Source organism: Magnolia sinica, chromosome 6 (assembly GCF_029962835.1).
Source record: "Magnolia sinica isolate HGM2019 chromosome 6, MsV1, whole genome shotgun sequence".
Taxonomy (NCBI): Eukaryota; Viridiplantae; Streptophyta; class Magnoliopsida; order Magnoliales; family Magnoliaceae; genus Magnolia; species Magnolia sinica.
The window spans coordinates 102,902,946-102,920,563 of NC_080578.1; the positions used below are offsets into that span (position 1 = coordinate 102,902,946).

Here is a 17,618-nt window from a genome sequence, read left to right on the forward strand (position 1 = left end):
ATATTTATTGTTTGTTCCTGTACATGAGGCCCGACCAATAGTTCTGAACACAGCTGGGCATTTTGGCCAGCTTGAGTTTGCACATGCCCCATTATTGGAGCCATTCCATAAAGATGGGCTACAAAAATGAAAGGACTATAAAAAACAATATCTATGTTTGATTGAATTGAAATTAAGTTTGAATCACTCAAAAGGAGCCATATAGCAAGCATTGTCAAATGCACATGTCTGTAATAACAAGCCATCCAATGAAGTGTCCTGAACACATGAAGATTTTGGCAGCAGACTGTTTAGCACACCAGATCTCTTGACCGTTCCATAAATGATTTTGAGTACAAGAATGAAATGGAAGACTACAAAAATGAACTCAAAGACACTTGCTGTTGTCCCGCAACAACATTATGAAGGTCTTCTCCGAATCCATTGGACAGCAATTAAGTCGGCCATTTATACGCCAACCATCGATTGTAAAGTGGACAACATGCAAGTGTAATATAAAGATCCAAAGCCTGGCCAGAAACATATGAAAGGATCTCTTGCCAATTTCACTTAAACGAAGTACCCAACAGATATCTGGACCGTGGTTGCATTGGAGTTCAGTTTTCAAGAATGAAATCATGGATCCCAAAAACCCCACCTTTCAAGCAATGTAATAATGAATCAGCCCAAACACATACTGAATGGATTCTCCGACCCATACAATCAAGTTATGCAAGTTCTTCATCCTGGTTTAAATCAGTGGACACATATAGTGAGTTAGCATCTTTAACCTCATAACCATGATATGATAGAAGTACAAGTGAAATGGTAACACTCAGTAAATTACGCATAAGCCTGCTTCCCAGCACTTATAATCAACTATCCATGGCAAAAGGATCTTCTCAATCCTTTGTGAAATCGAGTGGTCCCTCAACCAAAGATGAGTGGTGTATCTTGGAATCTCAGTTTAATCCAGATATTGGATAGCAGGATTCCAACTTTCCCACCTTTTCAAGCGTAAATAATGCAATCCAAGCACCTGAAACAATGCATAGCAATGGAATTCTTATCATACAAAATATGTTACAAAGTTCATTATGGTGGTTTTACAGATAGGAAAATGATGGGTGTACATCTTGTGAAGTCATACATGCTTTAACAGAACGGTTATGGCGGGTATTAATGGACAAGCATCAACCTTATCGCATTATTGTCCCTAACAATCAATGAGCTGCCACTTGGGATTGAAGCTAACAAGAAATTCTTGATCATTCTATTATATGTGGATGACCAATTCATCACGGGAGATGATTTAGGGGCGTCAACAAAAACATCCTTATAAGAGGAGATAGCGAATAAGGTGGGAAATGATTCAACCATAATCTGGTTTCCACACCATAAATCCAGCCAATTTTTGATCATGAAACCTTTCCCAAGGGAAAAGGATATTTTATCAAAGATCAAAGGGGCACTCCTGACTATAACTTTCCATGCGAAAGAAGTACAGTGGAGCGTAGAAGATTTAGTCCACCAACCTTGGGGGGAAAGATCATATTCAGAGATAATTTGGTGCCAGAAATTATCATTTTCATTTCCCTAAAATGCAATGGCTGCCCTTGGGGAAGCAAGCTAACAAGAAATTCTTGATCATTCTATTATATGTGGATGACCTCATCATCACGGGAGATGATTTAGGGGAGATAGGAAGAATATGTGAACATCTCTGTTCAGCTCAAGATGGAGCTTGGTGAGCAGAAGCGCTTGGCTTGGAAGTGAAAAAATGTGAACAAGGAATCATCTTGTGTCTTTGGACTTGTTAAGCAAGTTCAGATGACGAACTGCTTCACCAATAGAAGCAAATCTGAAGCTAAGAGCAGAAATTGGGGATAAACAGGAAGATAAGTGCATGTATCTTCAGTTGGTGGGTAGATTGACATAACCAGGCTAGATATTGTATTTGCAGCTGGTGTTGAAAGCCAGTTCATGAAGAATCCGAGGAAGCCCCATCTAGAAGCAGTTAGCTGATTATTGAGATATGTTCGGTGCTCGGAGAAATATGAACTTCCGCATTAGGCAGGAGTTGCTCCTGGGTTAATATGATTATCTGATAAAGACTGGGCAGAAAATCCTTTTACTCAAAGATCAACCATAGGGTACATGTTCAGTTTGGGAAGTGCAATTTCTTAGTAAAGTAAGGAACAACCAACAGTAGCATTCTCATCAACAAAGGATGTACAGAAAGCAAAACAGGATCATTCAATACAACGGTAAGAACACGATACCAAGGCAAACCCATGGAAATACCCCTTTATCAAAGAAAAAAAATAGACGCTGCATGCTTTATCACATTGAAAAAGACTATGCCATGGACCTCACCTTTTCAATGGATTATGCCAAAGCGAGGGTAAATATTCATTCCATTCCCTTGGTATTAATTGAGTAATTTTGTTGATATGAACTAAGAAAAGCAGATTTATTTTATACCCAATGAGTAGAGCCACTAACAAGCTGATGCAAACCAATTATCGAGTCAATAAGATCTTGAAAGCTAAATTGTAAAAAAAACAAAGACAGTGCTGTTCCAGTTCTTCAAACTAGCCTTGAGCCTTCTCAACTTCAGAAACAATCTGAGCATTGGAGTGGCCTGCTCTTCTTGATCCCATGATCATAAGTGCAGCACTGATAGGAAGTCGTCATGGAGTGTCCACATGTTCTGAAACTTGAATGGAATGGGCCCTGAAACTGACACTTGTTCTATCGATAGGAGGAGAGGGGAGTGGTCCGAGAATAGCCGGGGAAGATGTTCAACTTTACTGCTTGGAAAAGCCTGGAGCCACTCTAAATTAAACAACATCCTATCCAGTCTGGCCTATCATCTTCTTTGACCTGTTCTGTTATTACACCAGGTGTACTTTGATCCCATAAATCCTGCATCTAACAGCCCGGCATCTCTAATTGATGTCCTAAAGTCTTCCATACTTCTGCTGTCGTGGGAGATGGTCCCTATCCTTTCTTCTGGACTGATTGTAGTGTTAAAATTTCCGCAAAAAAGCCATGGGCCAAATGTTAATTTGGAAATTGAAGAGATCTCAGCCCATAGAGCTTCTCTGTCCAGTCTGTTACGCACTGCATAGACAACTGTAAGATTAGATCTATGGCTATTCTCCACTGAAGCTAGGAAGGTGATGCTTTATTTGGTGGCTGCAACGGTGTGAAGGCTGTAAGGAGGGTTAAAAAGAATCCATATCTTGCCCTCCACAGTCTCTTCCACAATCGAATTTTGGAATCCCAGCTTGGTTGCAACCGCTAGCCTTCTGGATGGCCTGATCATTGGTTCTTGAAGGAGGATAGTAATCCTCTTGGTCCAGATTAATCTTTCCAGGTATCTTAAAGTTGGCAAATTGCCAACTCCACACTAGTCATCAGATTCCCAACCTTCGGCAGCGGACCTTTTCTTGAGTCTGGCAAGGCAGAAGCTCCTTCTAATTGATGCTTTCTTGTTCTTCCGGGTTTGGGCAGAATGATGGATGATGGTTGGCATAGAGACCACTGAGGATGCTTGAATGGTTGAAGTTGTTGTAGCAGTTGCTGTCCTCTGATATCTACCCGGAGGTCTAGAGTAGCAGCAGCAGGAGTGGGAGAATCATCAATGAAATGAGGAGAGTCGGATTGGGAATCTGAAGCGTAGCCCAGTGGAGTAATCTCTTCGTCTGTTAGGCAAATCCTCCCTTGGTAGATTGAGTCCCAGCAGTATGGAGGACAGACTCCATGGCAGATAGTCCTCTGTAGACAAGCAGGGCAGTTCTCTCTAGTCTGAATAATTTGGACTGAGACCTCATCCGATCGATGGGGGGGAAGAGCTGGATTGGTAGTGTCCTGGATTGGTGAGAGCATGGGTTGGGATTGGTTGTAGGCTGGGTGGATAGTTGTAGAACTGGTTTGGTTGGATGTTGGAGTATGTTGGGAGGCTGATGAATTGGAATGGGTTGTGCTGGTTGAGCTGATGGGATGATGAGGCAGAAGGCTAGGAATGGGGTTAATGACGCTGGTTTCAACAATGGAATGGGTGATAGGATGAACTGGGAATTTTGGATTGGAAGGTTGGTCAGAGGTTAGTTCTGATATTGGGGAATTATAAGGTTGTTGCTAGATGGGACCAATAGGATAGGTGGCTGGAGGGATGGAAGGGCCTGGGATAAAATGGATTGGAGCTGTGTGAGGCTGGAGGTTGGGGTGATTGATGGTTGGAGTGGAAATGGGCTGGAGCTGAGTGAGGCTGAGACTAGGATTGCAGGTATCATCAGTAGGGTGATGATGAAGAGAATTGGGTTTGGGGTTGCTGGAATCATCAGTGGGATGAGCTGGAGATTGTTCGATGGTTGGGCCTGAGGTATTGGGAATGTGAGAGGAAGGTTGATGGATGGATTGAAGGGCTTGGCGCTGTGGGAGGGTAATGGAATGGTTGGGTGATATGTTGGTTGAGCTTAAGAGGGTGTGGGAGATAGTCTCACAGATGGGTGGAGAGGTAGTAGGTGTGGGTGGTAGGTGCGTGGATTGGTTAATGGCTGAATGGTGGAGTGTAGGATTGTTGAATGTTTGGACTGCTGGGATGGTTCCAGCGAGGGTGGGAGATCGGGTGAGTTGGGGATTTACTGGTGGGATAGTTGGCTATGAGGTTGGCTGGGCCTGAGTTGAAATGGGCTATGTGAGGCTGGGTGATTGGCTGGTGGATGGTTGGAGAGGCAATGGTAAGATTGCAAGTATCATCAGTGGGATTATGATGAAGAAGGCTGGGGCTGGGGTTGCCGGTGCTAATAATATTGGGGGTGAGGGAGGTAGGCTGTTGGATGGATGGATTGGCAATAGTTTGGGGCTGAGTGATGCTGGTGGAGTGGTTGGTTGATATAGTGGTTGAGCTTAAGTGGTCGAGGGTATGGGATATAGGCTCATAGATGGGTGGAGAGGTAGTAGGTAGGGGCATCGGGATTGGTGGATGACTAGTGGTTGGAGGTTAAGCAGTACCATGAAGTGAAGGAGAGATATTCTGGCTATATGGGTGATGGGAGTGAGGGGATGCATTTCGTCGAACACCTGCTGGGCATAGGATTGGGATAGCAGGGGGGATAGATGATAATGTATTCTGACATATAGCTAGGTGGGAGGGCTGCCTTGAGCCTGATAGAAGAAGACGGCATTCTCTATTACGCATCCCGGACAAGTTGGGAGGGAACAGAAGGCTCCGAATTCCCCAGATGAGGGGTTGAAGGAATATGATGCGAGCTTGCTCAGGTTGAGATCTGATGCAGGGATGTTGATTCAGCGGTCACGATGATCGGGAAGGAGAGGCCTTCCACTTCGAGATCCAACGCTAGTGAGAGGGCCGTGCCAAGACGAGGGATAATCTTAACTCTGGCAAACATGAAGAAAATGGCTGCTAGGGAACTAGGATCGATCTCCACAACAATGCCTATATTGCTTGCAATCTGCTCGAAGGTAGATTTGCTTGACGCGTGAAGTGGGATTCCCTAAATCCAAATCTAGGTTCCCTTGTTGGTGGAAACTGCCGATGGTCCCCAGGGAACGATGGAGGAAAGACCCATGGTTTTGTGAAGAAAGGAGTCGCACTTGAAAGCCACTACTTCATCTCTGAAATGGAAGGAGATGAAGAAGGTTCGCTTGGAGATCCTAGCCACTTCGACCCCAGAAGCACTGAAAGGGGAAGATCTCAGAGAGTCTAAGAGATAAGGAACAAAATAGGTGGAATCCGGGGTTGTGGCTATCAGAGCATGAGCCAGCTCTCTTCTCCTTTGGTTGGATACCCTGCCCGGGACTTGAATGGAGATTGATCTCTGATTGTGAAGTTGCTGGGTAAAGGGTAATGTGCCCGGATCTGATGGTTGCTGGGAAATGGGTGGGAAAGAAGACAGATGAAATGGGTGAGGGAGGTGGTTTAGGATAGGTTTTCGGTGTAGAGTTGGGAATAGGTTGGCTATTCCCTCTTGCAGCTTCAATGAGAAGGATGCGACCTTTCAGATCGAACCCTTGGAGTTTGGCCATGGCTGCAGCTGCTTCCGCTTGATGGTGAAATCTCACGAATCCGAATCCTCTGTTTCTCTTGGAGTTTGGAAGAATGGGGATGTACACATCTGAAACAACTCCAAACTTGGAGAATGGAGCTCTTAGATCAGATTCCGAGCACCCAAAAGGAATATTTGCGATAAAGAGGGAGTGGGTAAGGAGATTTGGGCTCCTTCGTCTTTGCTGGATCTCTGTCCAACCTCCCTCTCCCTCTCCCATGACTTGACCTGGCTCGTCCATACTGCAAACCCTAATTTATACGATTAACGGACATTTAATTGAAAGAGTCCAAATTATAAACATATTTAACAGTCCAAATTAAATGCATTATAGGCTTCTTGAAAACAACTAAATACAAGGATGATGTTAGTAAAAAATAGAGAAAGTCTTGCTAATGTTTATTCCATTATGCTAAATCTGTTAATGTTTCATGGTTCTAGTGTTGGGAAGGCAAAGTGAAAGTTTAGGCACATGAAAATGTGATTGTGGCCATACCTTGTGTGTGTGTGTCCTGCCATGTAGATTGTGGAATATGAAAATGCATAGTGTTTTTATTGTAGCAATATAGTATTTAATGTTGTGTATTATTGTATCAGTACTGTTATGAAAGTGTTATCTTCTATTTCATTTTATTATCTATTGTATCAGCAGTATAGTATTGAAAGTGTTATCTTTTATTTCATTTTATTTTAAGTACGAATTGGAAGTCCTACCTGGAACTGGAAGTTTATAAATTGTGAGCTCCTCGTCTAATTAAAGGCGAGTAAGTAATGAGAGATAGCTGAACGGAGATTGCTAGAAACAATATCAGTTTGTTGACCCACGTAACTTCCAACAATGGGGTGCCGCACATGATGTACAAATTGGGTGGGATTAAAACATCACATCGCAATGGGCCCCACACGTCTATTTTGTGGACGTAGTTTGGCTAGTGACACTGCCACCAGCCTGGTGGCTAGTGGTCGGTGCTATGTGGATCCCACCATGATGTATGTGTTTTATCCATGCCGTCCATCCTTTTTGAAAGATAATTTTACGGCTTGATCCCAAGACCTAAATCTCAGGTGGTGGACCACACTATGAGAAAATAGTAGTGATTGAATGTCCACCATTAAAAACCTTCTAGAGCCCACTGTAATGGTTATTTGACATATAACCTGTTGATTAGGCCATATAGACCTGGATGAAGGGAATATATATATATATATATATATATATATATATATATATATATATATATATATATATATATATATATATATATATATATATATATATATAAGCTTGATCCAAAACTTTTGTGGCCCTAGGAAGTTTTTAATGGTGGGTGTTCAATCAACACTGTGCGGTCCACTTGAGATTTGGATCAACCTCATTTTTAGGTTCATAGCATAAAATGATCTGGAAGAATGGGTGGATGGCATGGATGAAACACATACATCATGGTGGGGCCCACAGAGCACCGACCACTAACCATTGGCTAGTAGCACGGGGAGTAGCCAATCCGTTTCCCTATTTTGTACACAGCATCGAACCACTTTCATCTCTAATTCTCTTGGGAATTTGACCGTACTGGCCTCGATTTATGGTCAAATTCCCTAGAGGGATTCAACCTTTCAAATATTCCGAGGGTGGCCTTCTGACAAGCATTTGAAAATTACTCGGACCAAAATACCCTTGTCTTTGTTTCAGTAGTTGTACGGTTTTTGAATGAATAAGTAGTTACGTTGTATTTAATGTTTAATGGCAAGAAAGTGATGTGTATGTAAGCCTTTTTTGGACGTTAGCAAGGACCTAACTCATGAGGCCCACATTGATGTATGTGTATAATCCATGCCGCCCACCCTCATGTAGTACCACTTCATTGGATTCTCGTAGGGGGAAGCTGTTATATGAAGATTACCTCGAGATGAATTGGCCACTTGATATGTTCAGCGCCACGGCCCATTAATCTTACACCATCTTTAATCCGCTTCCCTATGGCACTTGTATCCTATGGTCACAAGATAAAATAAAAAAATGAAAACAAGGAAAGAGAAAAAGCTCTCAACGAAAGTGGACAATATAAGCAGTTGAGGATACCACTAAAACGGAGGTACCTTGAGAGTTTTCATAGTTATTACTTATCAGTTCTGATGAATCAATCTTGCCTGCATTTATGAGCTTTGCAATCTTTCCTAGCCCCACTGGCTGTTCATAAAGACAATGAAAAGACTGATAAGAAACAGCTATTCCATTTCAAGGGCGTAAAATCAACTAAGTTTCATGTTCTAAATGGGAAGCCAAAACATCCATAGCTCACAGGAGAGTAGATTCAAAATTGCATCAAAGGCCCGTTTGGATTGAAGGAAAAGAAAAAGAAAAATGTAATGATCATCCGATGATGACTTCCCATGGACTCCATGAGCACTACTAAAACATGGATTCCCGTAGATTCCATTTTTGGGTGTCTTGAGGAGATCTCATGTTACTCACAAAATTTTAAACTCGTATCTTGTGAGAGAATTTGGCTATGGAAAAGGCTAATGATTGCTATTTCCAATTTCATTATTTCCTTTGCTATCTAAAAAAGTGCAAGGTCAAATCAGTGAAAAACACTCTTCTTTTCTTTTTCCCACAATCCAAATAGGCCATAAGAGCACTAGTGAAACAAACAAACAAACAACAACAACAAAGAAAGTAAGAAAGAAGCAAACAACAACAACAACAAACAAACAAACAAACAAACAACAACAATAATAGTGTGGCATGCTTCAAAACAAGAGATGGAGCAACCAACATCATTAAGTATAGCACATGGGTGTAGGCGACCTTCCCAGACCATGACAACAGGAAAGAAGTTGATTATAGCCTATCCGTGTGAATTTTTTAAAGTGAAATTCTAGAGAGGGTGCCCCAAAAATCAATCATTCTAGAAAAAGTTTTACTCTTTTTTTTTTTTTTTTCCTTGAATGATAATGAAATTTAATTAAAAGAAAGAAAAGAAATACAAAGGAAACAACCCAAGACAACAGTAACACGAGAGGGAAATGTGAGGGATCATCAGCCCAGCAAACCAAACCACAACTAGACCCCTAAACATTAACACTGGGTTCTCTGAAATCCTCACAATTCATCTCTGCTATGACCAGCAAGAGCTCTAATACCTATAGCCCAAGCAATCACCCACCTTTGACCACAACACCACGAGAAGAGCTAATCTCTACAAGGATTTTCTCTGGACACCTAAGTTCCCCCCACTCCATGCTTCAAGAAAAGCAAAATTGGTCTTGAGATAACCCAGGCCAAACAAAAAGGATTGTAAAACCTCCACCAAACCTCTGACAGAAAAGGGGCAAGAACAAGTGATCCACCAATACCACATTCTCCCCACCAAGTAAAAATAGAACAACTTCACCAAAAAGTCTCCCAATCTTTCGAAGCACTGCTTTCACTTGCAATTTCACACATGGGAAGCAAAAGCATACTGAGGGTGCTGTAAGACCTGAGAATTATTCAGTGGCACCATAACCACCTGACCTTGAAAGACAAAATAATCATGACAGACCAAAATATTTCAAAAAACTACCCTATACAGCAGGGAAGAAACTTGGTGCAACTCAGTCACCACTCCATGTATCCTCCCAAAATCACGTTCTTGAGCCATCCCAAAAGCAGCACACTCTAAAGAAATAGCTTTTCCACACTAGACAATGTTTTCTACAGGCCTCTTGCTCAGTAAAGTGGCATGACCTTAGTAAACCAAACCCCTTCCCTTACCCTCTATTTACTCCATGTCACTTGCTTCCATAAACCTCAACCCTCGACCCTAGATCTTTTTTTTTTTTCTTCTTTTTTTTAAAAAAAATAATGGTAACAGTAATTTTATATATATTCAAGAAATAAAGAGATACGTGGAAGGAAACACTACATATTCAAAGCATGGAGGATCAAATGATAAGAAATCAACCTCCTCCAGACACCCTAGAGTGAAAATCTCACAGAATCCACCATCAACAAATAACTTAAGATCCATAGCCTCCTCAACTACCATTTCCTTTGCTCTTTAAAAGACCCCTTCCAATGATTCCAACCCATTGTTAAAAGGTCCTGTTGTGATGTTCCTTCTAAATTGACCAAAGACTTGAAAGTAATGCCAACCTCCAAAGAATCCGCTTTTTGTTGCAACCACAACCCTGATCCTAAGACTGGAAACGCATAGCTAGTAACTTTGGCACAACCATACCACCTCAAAGAAGGCCAAAAGCTGCCTCCAGAGATCTGTTGTGAAGGAGCAATGAATAATCAAGTAATATACAATCTTGGCACTTCCCAAGCATATGATAAATCGCATTGACAATTATCATTCTCTTACTCAAATGGTAGACAGTAAGGACTGTTTTTAGCAACTAACCAACCAAATGCCAGAACCCTATGCAGACCCATGAATGACCGCAATTCTTGTCGTTGGACTCTCCACACTAGGTCCCGACCCTAATCTGAGGACATTGTACAACAATTGACAGAGAAACTTCCAAGATTGATTCAAAGTCTATCCCACAAAAGGAGGGTGAGGGAAGGAAAGAAGACAATCTTCCTTCCATAGTTTCCAACACTAAAGGGAACATAGAAGACTTACCCTGAAAAGTTTCCAATCTCTCAAAGCACCACTTCCACTCATCGCTTTCACCTACAGAAGGTAAGAACCTACAAAGATGCTCCATAAGACTTAAGAATTCTTCAGCCTCATCTTCTATTTAGTTTTTTTCGAGACAATGACATGGCAATCACCTGACCTTCGACAGAACAACTTTAAGCGACCTTCATAGGAACCACCCTATGCAACAGATCATAACTTGGTGCACCCATCTACACACCACACATCCTCTCAAAATGGTGTTCTCGAGCCACACTAGATACCTCTTTAAAGGCATTTGCACACTACAATTTCCATAGGTCCGACAACCTGTAAAGAGACATGAATTTTGTAAACCACCCCCTTACCTCGCCGTACCTCATATTTACTCGATATCACTTGCTTCCACAAAACTTCCATCATCAAACCCCTTCTTTTTTGAAATCATCAAGGTAATTTTGTTTTTATATGGTGATGATAAAGCATACAAGCATAGAAAGGTCTTCCATAGTTCAAAAGATGGTCATACATTCATCCAATCCCTCAAAAGATCTTCCCTATTACACTCCATGAAAATGTTTAGCCTAGTCATGACCGTCTCGAAGACCTCTATCATAGTAGATCTGTTGTTCAAGGTGCGGTCATTTTGTTTGGCCTGAAGTGAGCACACCACAGTTAGGAAAGAGATTTTCCAAAGAGTGACTTTCTTTTTACTGGAAACTACCAATTCCATGCATAAGTCTGATTGTCAATTGACACAGGCATCACTCAAATCACCATGACAACCTTACAGTGAATAAATACGTGATTGACAAGCTCCGCATCCGTAAGGCACACACTTTACAGATTTGTTACAACCATACTACACTTACCCAGGTTATCAATGGTGAAACCATTATTCTTAGACAAAATAAGTACAAATGCAACCACTTTTGGAAGACTTGGGAAACATCAGACAAGCACTTGTGGCTCCAAAGCAACACTGCGATCTCCACCAAAAAGAAGCAGATAAAAGGACTTACCCAAAAAGCTATTGACAGTGTGAGTCTACTGCTGCCTATCATTGTGAGAAGGTGAACAACAAATCTCCCTAATGCGATATTGAAGCAGAATAAAATCTTCAAACTTGTCATCTCTTAGGTTTCTGCAAAAACATGAGTCAAAACTACCCAATTGCCTCTCGGACTGAAAATTGAGAAACAAAAGCCTGTTGGTCAACAGGAGATTGTGGAGCCTACCAAAATCACTTCTTGCAGTGAACTGCCAAACCGGGTGCATCCGAGAACTTCTAACCCCATCTCCAACAATCCACAATCGCTTTCAAAATTCTCCAGGCCCTACATGGAAAAGAGAGAAGGGTGAACTGCCCTCCCTCCAACACCCCATATTCTCATGAATTATCACAGGCTATTTTCCTCCTATCCAAACCTCCCTTGCCATTTACAAGGCACAATTCATAATCTTTAGATTTTATACCTGTGCCCTCAATATCTTGAGATTTGCAAACCTCTTTCCATCCCACAGGAAGATATTTCTTCCTTGGTTCCCTCCCTTTCCAGAGGAATTCTGAGGTCTTTCAAGATGCTGATGATATTATCGGTATCACTAGCCTAGCAATACCAATAACACTGGCAGTATCAGAAAATCCAGGTATTGGTGATATGTCACTGATATATCACATAGTATCACGAATGTATCACAATATTTTCGACTGTATAAATTCCAGACGTTGCTTGTATCACTAATGTATCGGCGATATTATCGATAATATCACCAATGTATTGATATCAACAAAAATCTATATTTTAAAAATAACGTTTCGATTTTTTGTATGAGTGCATGGTTGTATAATGAATGCATGTATGGATGGATCAGGGATGTATGCATGGATCGTGCATGTGTCAATTGTATGTACAAATTTATGCATGTGTTTGTATGGATGCATGCATGCATGCATGGATGGATGGGTGGATATACCAATTTCCCCATGCTTCCCCAATGTTTTCTTGAGTCAGTGATACATGCTTTTAGGCTCCACCATTGAAGGGAAATTTATTGAGTACACATCTTTTTTGCTATTATTTGATTCCAAAGGGCAGGTTTGGTTCAGTGTAAATACTGCTAAAACAGTGGGAAAAAAATAATTACTTTTGCTCACTGTTTGGAAATAGTGGGAATTGCACCTTGGAAACCGAGCAAAATTCAACTTTGTTTCCAAGCCAAAACTCAATGGGCCCCACCATCATGTATGCTTTATATCCACGCTGTCCTCCATTTTTTTTCCAGATCATTTTTGGGCATGAGTCAAAAATGGGGCAGATTTGAAGCTCGAGCAGACCATACCACAGAAAATAGTAGGTTCAAAGGGCATCATTATTTCCATTGATGCCTGTGGTGTGGTCCACTTGAGCTTTGGACATGCCCCATCTTTGGGCTTACGCACTAAAATGACCTGGCAAAATGAATGGATGGCATGAATCTAACACATACATCATGGTGGAGACCACATAGTTTTGCCAGGTAGATAGTATTAATGTTACCTATCAACATCTTACAATGAGGAAATTTCCAAATAAAAAATTATTACTTATTTACAGGTAATTACTTGTAATTTCCACAAATCAAACAGGCCCTAAATATGCAAATATGAGTATTTTATCATTTGTTGAAGTATCATTGAGCAATTCTACAATTTTCCCCATGTTTCCCCAATGTTTCCCTGATTCAGCATTATACGTTTTTTTTTTTTTTTTTGAAGGACCAGAACTTTATTAGAAAAAGAAAACAACAAAACAAAGAAGCAAAAATGGACAATGCAAAGCTCAAACTACAACCAGCAAAAACTGCTGAGACGGAAAGGGGCTAAATCCTTGTCCAATCTGACAGCAATGAAATGACTCCAACTAGGACTGGACAACCATAAGGCTATAGCTAGGTGGGAGGCCAGAGGGTAGGGGTCACACTGAATTTTGACAGGGGTTCAACCTCAGTCTGCAAGGATTGATGTTTGCTTCAAGACCCATACTGGGACATGCCTGTTGGAATTCTCTCCGAAGCAGTAGCGTTGCTCAGGATGCCAAATTACCCCTAAGCATGATCTTTGTCCTGTTATAATTGAAGGGATTCATCTAATGGATGTCATGGCAAGATATGGTCTTCATGCAAGCAAAGAACGAATCTTTTGGAAGAATTTCATGACATTTGTGGAAACTGTACCAGTGCATTCTCCAACACCCGTAGAGAGGGAAGTTCTGGGTGCACAAATTGGCAAAACGAGTGTATTTAGAAATGCTCTTCTAATTTCCAAATGAATCCCAAATTCTAGAAATGGAATTGTGATTTCTGAGAGAATCCCAAATTCTAAGAAGTAGGTTGGTGAGTCTATGTCAAGTACAATGGTCATTGTACTTGCGTGTTTAGGTGCTATTGTGCTAGTCTGTTGCTCTTGTTTTATGTTTTGCTGTCTTTATTAATATTCTGATGCCACTCATTGGGAGGAAAAAAAATAAACTAGTTCAACCTTCATGCTATTTTTATTGGACTTGGACTTGCATGTTATTTGCACCTTCATACTATTTTGATTGGCTAGGACTTGCATGCTATTTCTGCCCTCACTATCAAGCTCCTGCTCCAATCTACATGTGGTGACGGTGATAAGAGATGCTGATGAAAACCATGTAAAACCTAGTGTTTAAGAGCAAGGAACACATTTGATTTAGAAGATCAGATATGGAAAAAGGAGTTGTCAAGATACTTTTCAGTTACACCTTTTCCTACTAAGCTCACTAAATCCAAAGTGGGTGAAGAAGTCACAAATACCATTGTTTGGTCCTATGCAGCTCCGCCCAAAGTTGTAGCTTTTTGTTGGCTCACAGGGGAAGAGGGGGTTTTAACTATGGATACTCTGTAGAAAAGGGGGATGATTCTTCCTAATGTTTGCTTGTTATGTGGGCTAATTCGGAATCAGTCAATCACCTATTTAACCGTTGCCCATTTGCATCCAAGGTGTCGTATGGTGTCCTTTCCACATTCAATGTCTGTTGGGTTATGCCATATTCTATAGGCAATTTGCTAATGGCTTGGCATGGCATATCTATGGATTTGAAAGATTCATGGCGACTTTGCTTCTTGGCAGGTCTCTGGACGATTTGGTAGGAAAGAAATGGAAGGTTCCTTCCGTAACATTAGCCACAGCATTGAGTGGGTTGTCGGGAGAGTTTATGGCTTTGTCCAAGAGTGGAGCTGATGTATTTAAGGGCTTGTGGTTTCTTTGTTTCTGGGAGAGTTGGTTGCCTATTTTGTGCTTTTGTACTCTTTGTTGTCAGTTGGTGCTTTCTCAATAAAATCTCTGTAACTTCTCAAAAAAATAAAAAATAAAAAAAATCCAATAATGACAATGGTGATAATAATAATAATGACTGATAAAAAGCCACTTACTGATCTACAGGCTTCAGTTTCAACAGGGGTTACAGCTTTCTGCACATTCTTTCATTTCATTGAAGGGGATGCTAGTGACCTCACCACTCTGTGTGTTACATTGAATCAGTCCATGCATGCCCAACATGTGATTTTTGCCATGATTGATTCGTCATTCATGCATTTAATATGGTCCCTTACCTAATTGAATAAAACAACAATAATTCCTTACCTTGCATGTAGAAACTGGGAACCCCTGACTTTGATGGAAACTCTTTAAAAATACCTAATCTATCTCATGCTCTTCATCAAATAGGCAAATAGTTCATTTAGCAATGCTACAGAACCCTTCATCACAACTACGGGCTCTCAAATTTGAATCCAATCCCATCACATTTATACTCTTATAATGTATGCATTGATCAACTCAAACACATCCACCACCATAGAGATGGGGCGCCTGTACATCAATCTAAACAGTTTGAAATGTGGCTCCAGTCAGGATGTTCATAATCCAATAAAATGTAACAGAAGATTCTTATCATTCAGTTCTGCCCGGTGATTTTGGACCTCGGACCTTTTTTTCTCTACAAAGACCAGTAGATGGTCACCTATCAGGCTGTTAGGATTTGAGAAATCGGTGTTTTTTCTAGGACCATCCCCATCCATTGGAGGACCCATGATTTGGAATGTCACCTATACAGTGGATAAGTACATGAGCACAATCCACTCTATTCCTTTTTTTTTTGGAAAGGCTACTATATTCTGCTATATAATCACATTATTACATTAATAATAATAATAATAATAATAATAATAATAATAATAATAATAATAAACAGCAGTAGCAGTGTTATTTTAAATATTTGTCTTGCTAAAAAAAAAAAGGATCCATCACAACAAGCAAGAAAATTGATTTCATCTTCAATAAAAAGAAAAGGCCAAGAAGAGAAAAGAAGGAAAAACCGGGAAGGTGAGGGAGAAGGGGTTCTTGAAGCCTCTCTTAGGGAGGCGACGACGAAGAGGGGTCTGACCTCCCTCGAATCCGAACTTGAAGGTCCCTCTCGCCTTCTGACCCTTGTGACCTCTCCCTGCCGTCTTCCCTTTCCCCGAACCGATCCCTCTCCCTTTCCTCCTCTGCTTCTGCCTCGCCCATTTGTTGTCCCGAAGATCATTTGACGCTACTCGATCCCGTCATCATACCCCTGCTGATGCTGCTGCAAACCCTCATTCCATTTGGCTTCCACCAGAGCCGTTGGATCGTGGCTGGAAGGGATGGTGGGTGTGTGATTAAGCTGCTAGGGATTGTAGCAGGAGTTTTGGAGGATGATAGATAGGAATGGCGGAAGGATGTAGCTACAAGAGACGAAAATCTCCTCCTCCACATTGCTCCCGATCTGTTTGTTATTCTGTCTTGGGCACTTTCAAATGATTTTGGAGGAAATGAGCTGCTGCCTCTGGAACCCAATTTTCAGGAAGTTTACAAATTACTGCCTCATTAATGCGATATTTACGACAGGATACCTTTTTCGAAAATATTTTCAATAAGCTACCAATTAATTTATTCAATTATCATCCGAGCATCTCCTGTTATATTTCTTAAAATAAGTTAGGGTTAGCCGCGTGAGCAAGGGTTGGCATCTTGGGTGATCCCACCACTATGTTTATGTAAAATCCACTCTAACCATGCATCACTCTATTTACGCCTGTGGATTAAAAATCAGCTCCATTCATGATTCAAGTTGACCATTTAATTGAAAACAGCATAGAAGTTGACTCTCACCTTTCAAACTATTTTTCTTCCTGCAGTGCACCTAAATCACACAATCTATCCTAGTGTTAAAGTAATTTTTATATAAACTCGATGGTAGGCTTGAAAGAAATCAAGAGTGGACATATCTATCATAGTGTTATAACGTGCGATCGTGCAATCACACAATTGTAAACACTTACTAGATTGCATATATATGGAGTAAGCATGTCATGGCATACTCAAACATGTGATGTGATGGTTATGCCATGGTATAATGGCATAATCATGACATACTTTAGTATGCTTATGGTATAATGGCCAGCAATTAAATTCCTTAAAAATTGTAATAGGTTGTAAGCTGTTACTTATAATTTTTATTGTATGCATCAACTCATCAAAATTCAAGTTTCAAATTATTTAAATTTGTTTTGTTATATATAATATAAATCAACACATATGGCCTAATAGTAAGGTATTCAAAATAACAACCATTGTGCACCGATAACAATCATAACCATTACGTGTCACAAGATTGAAACAGGCGTAATGGCCGCTACAGAAAAAACAGGTCATAAAGGTCCGTAACATGGCCGTTCATCTCTACATTGGTCGTGGTGGGGTAGCACACCTTTATCTTTTGGCTCGTGCCCTAAAATAAGCTGCAAAACGGATGGACTGGTGGGGGCGTACCTAGCTTCGGGGTATCTGCGTCCCCTGTGAAGGGTGCACTGGCGTTTCCTTGTGCGTGTGTTTGGTTGTTTCTCTCTTGCGTGGGAA

The 17,618-nt window shown here is 40.9% G+C and overlaps 1 protein-coding gene and 1 long non-coding RNA gene across 2 annotated transcripts in view; one reads left to right on the forward strand and one right to left on the reverse strand.

Annotated features, from left to right (window-relative positions):
• The window catches only part of LOC131249350 (probable disease resistance protein At4g27220), a 178,180-nt gene that overhangs the window by 46,638 nt on the left and 113,924 nt on the right, over window positions 1-17,618 (forward strand). The window lies entirely within an intron of this gene.
• LOC131249359 (uncharacterized) lies at window positions 3,400-16,258 on the reverse strand. The gene is made up of 4 exons (XR_009172802.1): window positions 16,055-16,258; window positions 8,157-8,247; window positions 7,961-8,050; window positions 3,400-6,307 (listed from the first exon to the last, which is right to left on the reverse strand). It is a non-coding gene; the product is annotated as an uncharacterized LOC131249359 (long non-coding RNA).